This window comes from Pavona decussata, unplaced genomic scaffold (assembly GCF_977016875.1).
Source record: "Pavona decussata unplaced genomic scaffold, jaPavDecu1.1 SCAFFOLD_186, whole genome shotgun sequence".
In the NCBI taxonomy this organism is placed as follows: Eukaryota; Metazoa; Cnidaria; class Anthozoa; order Scleractinia; family Agariciidae; genus Pavona; species Pavona decussata.
The window spans coordinates 1059417-1070416 of record NW_028145595.1 but is presented as its reverse complement, the minus strand read 5'-3'; positions in this window follow the sequence as shown (position 1 = coordinate 1070416).

Here is an 11000-nt window from a genome sequence, read left to right as displayed (position 1 = left end):
CTCAATGTTTGCGTGGACGTTAAATGAACAAGTGTTAGAAATAAATAAAAAGAAAACAGAAAATGATAAAACATTACAAGATCAATCAAAAAAACAAACAAACAACAAAGCCGGAAAGAGTTTGTAACTAGTTCTGGTGGATCTAGGGAGGAATTTGTTGTATCCATGGACCGAACTCACTTCTCTTTCAACTGTGAAGATTAACATTAAACAGTTTTCCAGTCCAACGACCTCTGATAAGAGAATAACATGAATCCTCACCTTTCAAAGTGCCATCGTCAAAATCCGAAGTATCCTCACCAACTGGTGTGACGTCACTTTCAGGTTTGGCTTTGACTTCGCTGCTTGCCATGGATGCTGGGAAAACGAATACTTTTAGGTTTAGCTTAAATAATCAGCGATACATTGACTTATTGTCAACTGTAAGTTAGATACTGGACAAAGAAAAACATTCTAGTGTCGAGGAGAATTGTTAAATTTCACTACAGTGTCCACTCAAATGTTGTCATTACGAACAGCATTGCATGTTATACAGCAATATCCAAGTAGAATTACGAATTATCACTAACTATGAGTACACACTTTTTATCCCATAATAAATAAGTAAATAAAGAAATAGAGAAAAATCAAGAAACAAACCATTGAAAAGGAAACAGCAACAACAACAAAGAAACAAAACTAAAATCCACAGAAAGTTTCTAACCAAACTGGCGGCTCTACACTTAGGGGAGGAGAGGGTAGGGTTTACAGTTAAGAGGCGTTTGCTATTTCTTCATCCATGCACTTAACTCAGTTCTCTTGAAACTGTGAAGATTAACATAGAACAGTTTTCCAGTCTAAAAACGAATTCTGGTAAGAGAATAACATGAATCCTCACCTTTCAAAGTGTTATCATCAATATTCAAAGTCTCCTTATCAGTTGGCGTGACGTCACTTTCAGGTTTGGCTCTGTTTTTACTGTTTGCTTTGGTTGCTGGGAAATGCAATCGAATAATTAGTCAGTACTTTAAGATTAAAACTCAGTTCTCTTTCAACTATGAAGATTGACATGGAACAGGTTTCCAGTCTAAAAACGTCTTCTTTTAAGACAAAAACATGAATCCTGACCTTTCAAAGTGTCATCATCACACTTCCAAGTCTCCTCACCAGCTGGTTTAACAACATTTTCAGTTTTGGCTTTGTTTTCAGTGCTTGTCATGGATGCTGGAAGATCTAATATTTACATTTAATCAGTATACTCAGCTTATAAGTGTAACGGTAAAATCTATATAGCGCAACTTTCCATATAGGATGATCGAGTGCGCTTTATGCAAATGCATAGGAAAGTGCTGCGGTATGCAATCGAATACTCAATTAAAAAAACATAAGTTTAATGAAATTGAAAAACTGCACTTCATCAAATATATCTGGATGCTACGTTAAAGTCGTGCGTCTATAAAAGCTTCTTAACGTAAAGCAGAACGGTTTTCCAGTCTTAGAACGACTTCTGCTACGATAATAGCATAAATCCTCACCTTTCGAAGTGTCATCATCAAAATCCAAACTCTCCTCACCAGCTAGTGTGACATCACTTTTATGCGTGGCCTCGCTTTCACTGCTCTCTAGAGATGCTGCGATATGCAATCGAATACTTAATTAGTACTCAAGCGGCGGCAGCGGCGGCTGATCAAAACCCGGGATTGGATTTGTTTTACCAATAGGACATTTTCACTAAGGCGTCATTTGACTGCAACTACCAGAATCCTTCAGTGTTTTGTTTTCTCATGCTAATTAGAGCTATTGTTCTTTGCTCTCCACTGGGATTAGAAAATTTGAATTTGAAAAGGAAAACGAAATGAATTATGATAGTTGTAGTCAAATGACGCCATCATGAAAATGGCCTATTGACTGAGAGCTTGAAGCCTCAATGTTTGCGTGGACGTTAAATGAACAAGAGTTAGAAATAAATTAAAAGAAAACAGAAAATGATAAAGCAGTACAAGATCAATCGAAAAAAACAAACAAACAAACAACAAAGCCGGAAAGAGTTTGTAACTAGTTCTGGTGGATCTAAGGAGGAGTTTGCTGTATCCATGGAGCGAACTCACTTCTCTTTCAACTGTGAAGATTAACATTAAACAGTTTTCCATTCCAACGACTTCTGATAAGAGAATTACATGAATCCTTACCTTTTAAAGTGTCATCATCAAAATCCAAAGTATCCTCACCTACTGGTGTGACGTCACTTCCAGGTTTGGCTTTGACTTCGCTGCTTGCCATGGATGCTGAAAAAACGAATACTTTCAGGTTTAGCAATAATCAGCGATACTAACCTCTTACTAACCGAGCGCGAGGGCCGTACTGGGGAATATTGGGCCGAGGTCGTGGCAGTACGGACCGAGCACAGCGAGGTCCGTACAAAAACGACCGAGGGCCAATAATCCCCAGTACGGCTCGAGCAAGCTAGGTTAGTAAGTAGTTTATTATATGGCACTCGGAGCAAACTTGTTTATTTTGAAAAACGCACTTCCGGTCACTTGAATTCAAAGGGTTTCCGTCGTGACGTGTTTTTGATGACGCGAAAAACCCAAAAAGAACAAGCTACGGTACCGCGAGGATAACATGAAAACAAATTTACTGAACGTTTACATGTTTATAGAAAAGACTTCAAGAACGATTTGTAGCGGAATTTCACGAAAATCTTAACAGCTGCGGTTTGTTTTTGAAACTCACAAAAGGGTTTCTTCGATCCCAGAAAATTTAATAGCGCATCACAAAGTACGGATCAAGAACAGGTTGCTGTGAAAATCATTTTCAACTTTAAAAGAAGCAGCATTAAGTCAATTGTCCTCCTCGCTCTCATCTCTGGCTCGGAAACCCAAGTGTAGGGATAAGAATCACCACACAGTTCTTTGGAGTGCAACTGGATTGGAGTCGCCGAATTCTCCTGCCTCAAAAAGAGCATCTTCTTCGTTTTCGTCAATCGCCCGAGCGGCTTGCTGCTCGTTTTTTCTGTCGCGCTCGCGAACTAGTGACTTGTGCTTCGCAGCCAGAACTCTTCTCAATTTTTAAACTCATTATCCTTGAGTATGTTGAATGGATATTTCTTCTCAGAGAAGTATCGCTGTAAATATTGCGCTGAAAACTGGAAAATGTTGCTGGCTCGTATTCACCATTTTTCCTGCGTACGTTCATAAAAAAAAAAAGAAATTGACAAAAGGTGATCAAGCTCGGACGAAGGTAGGCTTTCAATTGTTTGACTATTCAAGCCATTAGCTTCAATAAAACGGAGTAGAGTGTTCATATCAGTAGACTTCTTCCTTTTGTGTTTTCACTTTTCTGTTTGTTTATAAAATCCTCAATGGCTTCCTCGGCTTTTGCAGATGCCTGCTTCAGAGGTTTCTAGATCTTCGGGATAGTAAAATTTGCTTTGTAAATGATATTCTTCTCCGTCCATGTTGGAATCAGTCTTTTGGGTAGTTTCTTTGCGAAGAATGAAGGTATTTTCAGGTTTTCTTTTCGCAGTTTTAGCTGCAAATTTTCAAATTTGCCGCTTGTCATAAAAATACACGGCTTATGACCATTTCCATGGAAACGGTCCGTATGGTAAAATCCCGACCAAGAAAGAGCCAATCAGAACGCGCAGATTTACCTGAAGACTACCTTGCCATATAATAAATGGACTTGTTGTCAACTGTAAGTTAGATACTGGACAAAGACAAACATTCCAGTATTGAGAAGACTGAGAAGAACTCTTAAATGTCACTGCAGTGTCAACTCAAACCTTGTCATTACCAACAGCATTGCATGTTACACAGCAATATCCAAGTAGAATCACGAATTATCACTAACTATGCGTACACACTTTTCATCCCATAATAAATAAGTAAATAAAGAAATAAAGAAAAACCAACAAACAAACCATTGAAAAGCAAACAGCAACAACAACAAAGAAACAACACTAAAATCCACAGAAAGTTTCTAACCAAACTGGCGGCTGTACACTTAGGGGAGGAGAGGGTAGGGTTTACAGTTAAGAGGTGTTTGCTATTTCTTCATCCATGCACTTAACTCAGTTCTCTTGAAACTGTGAAGATTAACATTGAACAGTTTTCAGTCTAAAAAACTAATTCTGGTAAGAGGATAACATGAATCCTCACCTTTCAAAGTGTTATCATCAAAATCCAAAGTCTCCTTATAAGTTGGCGTGACATCACTTCCAAGTTTGGCTTTGTTTTTACTGTTTTCTTTGGTTGCTGGGAAATGCAATCGAATAATTAGTCAGTATTTTAATATTAAAACTCAGTTCTCTTTCAACTATGAAGATTAACATAGAACGGGTTTCCAATCTAAAAAGGAATTCTGGTAAGAGAATAACATGAATCCTCACCTTTCAAAGTGTCATCATTAATATTCAAAGTCTCCTTATCAGTTGGCGTGACGTCACTTTCAGGTTTGGCTTTGTTTTGACTGTTTTCTTTGGTTGCTGGGAAATGCAATCGAATAATTAGTCAGTACTTTAAGATTAAAACTCAGTTCTCTTTCAACTATGAAGATTAACATAGAACAGTTTTCCAGTCTAAAAACGACTTCTGGTAAGACAACAACATAAATCCTGACCTTTCAAAGTGTCATCATCACACTTCCAAGTCTCCTCACCAGCTGGTTTGACAATATTTTCAGTTTTGGCTTTGTTTTCAGTGCTTGTCATGGATGCTGGAAGATCAAATAGTTCAATTTAATCAGTATACTCAGCTTATAAGTGTAACGGTAAAATTTATATAGCGCAACTTTCCATATAGGATGATCAAGTGCGCTTTACATATGCAAAGGGAAATAAAAAATATATATAAAATCGCAGACAACAATAATTATAAAAACTTAAGATAAATGAAATTGGAAAACTGTACCCCATCAAATATATGCTACGTCAAAGTCGTGTGTTTATTTAACAAATCGACGGCAGTTTTCTATGGTTACAACGCGATCAAAACGCTGCCGCCAGGTTACTGACGAATACACTGCGTTATTCGGACATTACACCTATGATGATTAATCTCCATCGGTTGCCAGTTAAATTTAGGATCATTTTTAAGGTAAATTTGATGACTTTTAAAGCTCTCCATGGCCTAGCGCTAGCATATCTTAGTGATATTATATTATTCAAAGGCAATTCTTATCATAATTTAAGATCAAATTTTAGTTATATTAACTCGCCCGGCAATTAGATCTGCCAAGACCACTGAGGCAGAGCTTTTTCGGTAGCTGCCTCATTTTTATGGAACTCTCTTCCGGAAAGCCTAAGGGCTGTAAGTAGTGTAAATATTTTTAAGAAACAACTGAAACGTATCTTTTTAAACAAGCATACTGATAATTGCGCAAACATTCTTAGACTATGTACTATATAGGTTTTTTACGCCTTTTAATTTATTGTTAAATATAATTTTGTCCATTTTGTAATTTAACTATCATATTTCCTGCGGTTTCTTTTAGATATTTTTAACTTATTGTAAAGCGCGTTACATCATAGACATATAATGAATTTTGCGCTATATAAGTATTAAATTTATTTATTATTATTATTATTATTATTATTATTATTATTATTATTATTATTATTATTATTATTATTATTATTATTATTATTATTATTATTATTGTCCGAAACATATTTCCTTCTACGCAAATACAAAGTCCAAATATTTTGCTTTCGCCGGAGTTTTCATTCTTTTTTTTGTCATATGATGCGCCAGTTAGAACTAATGTCACTTCAGCTATACATGGAAAACGAAATTTTAATGTATACATAGTTTATGAAACAATACATGTTGTTTGCTGTGCTATATCCAGTGAAAATGTTTTCCATGAAAGTTTGATGTCTATTTACCCTTCACTTGTACAGTAGAACGTAAAGCAAAGTGTCTACAGTGAATTCGACAATTAAATTAGGTTTCAAATTTTCTTAAATTATCACACAGAAATTAACTCCAGTTTGACTCAATGTATTAACAATAGTATAGCACAATAATATCTGCATGAGTTTGGCCATTTAAATAGAGATTGCCATTTGCCATCGGCTAATTCACTTTTTTGGGGGGGGAGGGGGGGGGGAAGGAAAATGTCAAAAAAAAAGTTTTGAATTCATTTCCTGCCTCCTTTTCGCGAGTATTTACGCTTTTTTTTGCTGTTGTTGTTCTTTGTTTTTGTTTTGTTTCCGCTTAAATTGCTAATATGGTCTTGAAATCTGAATCCCCCATCGCCACGACGGAGTCATGAACGCTTGTAGCAAAATAGCGGCGGCTGATCGAAACCGGAATCGGATTTCTCATTCATTGAATGAGAGCCTGAAGCCTTATAGCCTGCGAGAAGACAGCCCGAAATTCGTCTCCATTCGCAGGCTAGAAGCCTTAATGTTTGCGTGAACGTTAAATGAATATATGCTTCAAATAAAAACAACAGAAACAACTGATTAAACATTTTAAAAACAATCAAACAAACAAACATACAAATAAAAACAACAACAAACAAACAACACCGAAAACCAGAAAGAGTTTGTAACTATTTCTGGCGGATCTACAGGAGGAGTTTGCTGCATCTTCGCCCATGCGCTTGACTCAGTTCCCTTTCGACTATGAAGATGATATCGAACAGTTTAACAACGACTTCTGTTAAGAGAATAACATGACGCCTCACCTTTCGAAGTGTCATCATCAAAATCCAAAGTCTCCTCACTAGCTGGTGTGACGTCACTTTCAGGTATGGCTTTGCTTTCACTGCTTGCCATAGATGCTGCGAGATCAAATATTTAATCAGCATACTCAGTTTATGAAGTGTGACTGTAACTTAGATGCTGAACTATGACTGGACACACACTGTAATAATGAAGTCACCTTTTTCATTTTCAGTGTATATGCACCCAAACTTTTCTGCTAGCAATATTACATTAACGTACAACAGTTTTAAAGTATAATGACAATTTATGTCATCATAGCGGACTAAAAACAGGATGCAACGCTGTTTTAGCTTATCATGTTGGAGAGTGTATCAGTCGTCTTTATTGTTTATCATGGTGCGTGAATAATTTTTATCCACTTCTGTTTAGCGCGAAGACTGAGGCCACGTCGTCGTCTTCTGTATCATACAGATATTTGATACTTAACAGCGGTTTCAAGCGCAAACCTCAATAGCTGTAAAACTATCTTTCATCAAGATTTTTCCTGTTTTTATTGATATTTATACTATTATATGTTTTCTGGAACATATAACAGTGAAATTGAGCTTTCAAATTAAGATTTCATGAGGACACTGTTTCTGTCTTTAAGGCCTGGTTTGCGACCGAAACACTAGCCTGCAGAACAAGCTTAATTTATGCGCTTATTTATAAAAAAGAATGACAACAGATGCCTGTCTTACTGTCTACGCAAGCACAAGTTATTTTTTGCCATATTTCACACTGAAGGTTTCGTTTTCTATCGGCCAACCTACTAAATATTTCAGAAAACATTAAAAAAGAAGGTTTTCAATTCGTTCCCTGCTTCCATTTTAGCGAGTGTTCCCGTGTTGTTTGTTTTTTTGAAAACATCTTAACATGACGCTGAAATTTAATTTCCGCCATCGTAACGAAGTTTTCCAATATCTTTTGGAATGATGATGGCTTGAAACCATAAATAAAAAGGCGGAGTGGCGGTCACGTTTAAGATGAAGAATAAGACTTGATTAATAAAGCATTCAGGGACGGGACAAAAGCCAACGTTTTGACTTTGCTGTCTTCTTCAGGGTATGAAAATACTAGCTTGAAACGTCGGGGCTTCTTTTCACGTTTCACGGCCTATTTTTCAATTCCTACTTACCTAGTTGAAGGCACAACTTACCCGGAAGATTGAAGAATAACTCGCCTGGAATTTTCTACTCCTTGGCTTTTTTAACTGGGCGGTAGTTAATTAGATTGTCTGTGAGGCTTTCCTCAAACCAGTAAAATGAGAGAGAAGACTAAAATTTGGAATCAGGACGGCAAAAGTATATATCACCCACTTCGCTTGCCGAGATTTTTCTAACTATTCCCCCCCCCCCTTATGCATAAAACATATAAAATACGGTACTCAGTCAAAATCTATGTTACCAAAATCAACTTAGTAACGTTAAATTCGCTAGCTTTGTCCAGCTCCTGTGTAATACGCGCGCACATTTCCTGATTTGGTCCGATAATGTTGTGTTATTATAAACATAATCCACAATTAAAGGGGAAGTATCACGCAAATTTCCTGTCACTTCCACAACCCAAAATTGTTTGTCTGTCAGCAGAAACAAAGAAATAATTGTCAAGTTTGTTATAAATTATCACCCGCAGTGCAATAAAACTGCCAATTAGTGCCTCTGGCCAGAGACAGAGTAGGCTGGTATGGATTGAAACTTGAAAAATTTGTTAAGCTTATGTTTTTCAAGTTCTCGCATTTTTGTTTCCAAAATGCGCTAGAACAGATCACGAGTTGTTCCTTTCACGAATTGAGTTGATTTCTTTCCTCTCGTCATTCTAGAATTATTTGGCAGCTGATTGAAGGTCTTATTTCATCATTTTTAACAAAAGATACCAAAACCCCATGATACTTCCCCTTTAAATGCTTCTATGCTTAACGTTTTTGTCAGAGGAAAACATTTTGCATACCTTGATTGCTGCTGAAATGGTCACATGGTTTAGTGTAGGACGGGCTTTGATGATCAATACTTTAAAAGAAGCACTTGTTCAATGAGTCACAAGTTATAAAATGAGTGATGATTAAACTGACGAGTGTTAGTCCACAGTTCTGAACACCAACTTGACGAACCCCAACACACGGTGCTCGGAATAAACTAATTGACCTAATAAACCAGAGTAGAACATCAAAGGAAGTCCTATAACTTGGACAGATGACGTAACCATTCCATAGTATTTAAAACGTATTATTCAGTTGAAATCCTTAAAATATTCCATTCTTAATTCCTATTTTGGTAATCTTTACGTATTCAGGGTTGGTGTTTCGTTTTCCGAGTTTCGATTTCCGATTGCTTCGGTTTCGAGTTTAGGGTGACTCATTTTCAAGTTCAGGGTGCTTCAGTTTCAAACGTCCAAATTTCGTGAACTTCAAGCTCAGGAATCCGAATAAGTCGTCCTATTGTCTCTATTTTTCTTTACCCTATCAACCATCCTATTACAGGAGCCAAATTTGCCACTGAATTTTCGCAGTATCTTGACGTTGAGTTTCTTTACTCAGACAAACCTCGGCGCAGTTTTATATTCACTCAGCTTTCTAACCAAAAGCTGCAACAAATCCTAAAGGTCTTGGTAGCAATGAAAAGTTTCAGTGTATAACGCGCGCAAGTGCCAGGATCCTCGATACCGTAAAGTTTCGATAGTAACGATTCTCCGAAAGTAACGAGCTCCCCGAAAGTAACGTCAAAACTTTGTGGCTTCTAATGAATCCTGAAAATAGCGAGCCGCCGAAAGTAGCGAACCCCCCTAAAGAAGTGAGTCCCCCATAAAGTAGCGAGACTAAGGTTATTTTAAATTACGTTATACACATACCGAATACCTTTATTGTTTTCCAATCCATAATCCTGAAATTTTTAATGTACAATACTAATATCTTTTTCGTGAATTGACTCTGATTAATTACGATAAAGGATTTTATAACAAAGGAAATCTTTAAGCCATCATTCGTCCTTGACATGAGTTCACAGCCGATGGCGTAATGTGAAAACTAAACTGTTTTAATTTCGTATTAACAACATCCGGAATTTTTCTCAAAATTAATATTAAAAACTCTACATACTGCAGTATAAAACGCATTGATGTGTCATCGACTAAAAGCACTGAGTCTGAGTCAGAGAAGAATTAATTCGATTTCCTCTTCATCGGCTGATTCATTCATGCGGTAGTCCGGTAGACCATAGATATTTATTTCACTGTCCCTGCTACCAGAAATGGGCAGTGCAATACCACATTTCACAAATGAACGGATAGCTGTCTTTCAGCCGACGCGAGATCTCTTGCCATGCCGTGCCCATTCATTTCGTGAAAAGCACACGCCGATCACCAGCGCTTACTTTTCCACTCATAAATAGCTCTGGATTTGCGAACAAGTGTTTTGTAGTGAGTCTGTCAACACTCTTCTTATATTTCGCATTGAATGCAACATCGAGTAGTTGAATCTTGCTTGTTGCGCCTGGAGGTGCAAGCCCCAATGTCGTCTGGCACTCTTGCGTCAGAATGGTCTTTATTCTGTCTGTTGTCTGAGCTCTGTGCGAATCATATTATTTTTCATTTCAGAAGAAAAAAGAGCTAGCGCTAGCTTTTTTTCATGGTTTTTGTTCCCCGAAAATAACGACTCCCCGAAAGTAACGAGCCCCAAAGGCTGCTAATTCCGAAAGTAACGAGGGTCGCTACTATCGGAACTTTGCGGTAAAATCTTTAACCGGCTGAAAATATAGCTACATAACTGCTACATTATTCAACCAAGAAAGAGAAAAAAATTGTTAATAGCCGTTACTTTAAAGATTGTATCCGGATTGTAACTATGGTAGATATCGCGGCGGTAAATTGTTGCAGTTAACTCGTTACTTTGTTTTTCTTTTGTCTAGCATTTTAAGACATCTTACCTCTAATGATTGCTTTGACATAGGATGGTTGTAATTCAGTGGCAACTTTCGCATCAATTAGTGAATCCAGATAATTCCCTAAAAATTATAAATAGATAAATAAATTTATCTAATTTACCATTGTCGGAAAAGCGAGGAAAGATAGTTGGAGCGGGACATAGTAAAAATCCGGTTAAAATCAGCGCGAATAAAGTTTTGAAGAACAAGCGAAAGGGTGCTTCTTGAAACTACTTTGTTCCAGGGCCTTTCCAAATGGCTCCCTGATTTAGCGAAAAACTGTCCTTTGTATTATTCTTCTCAATCGGTAGGCAGCAAGTCTCGAGATGAGCTTGAAATTATAATTTAGTTTAGGAAGTACATCGAGTTGTTTTCCGACTTACTTGCTGTGA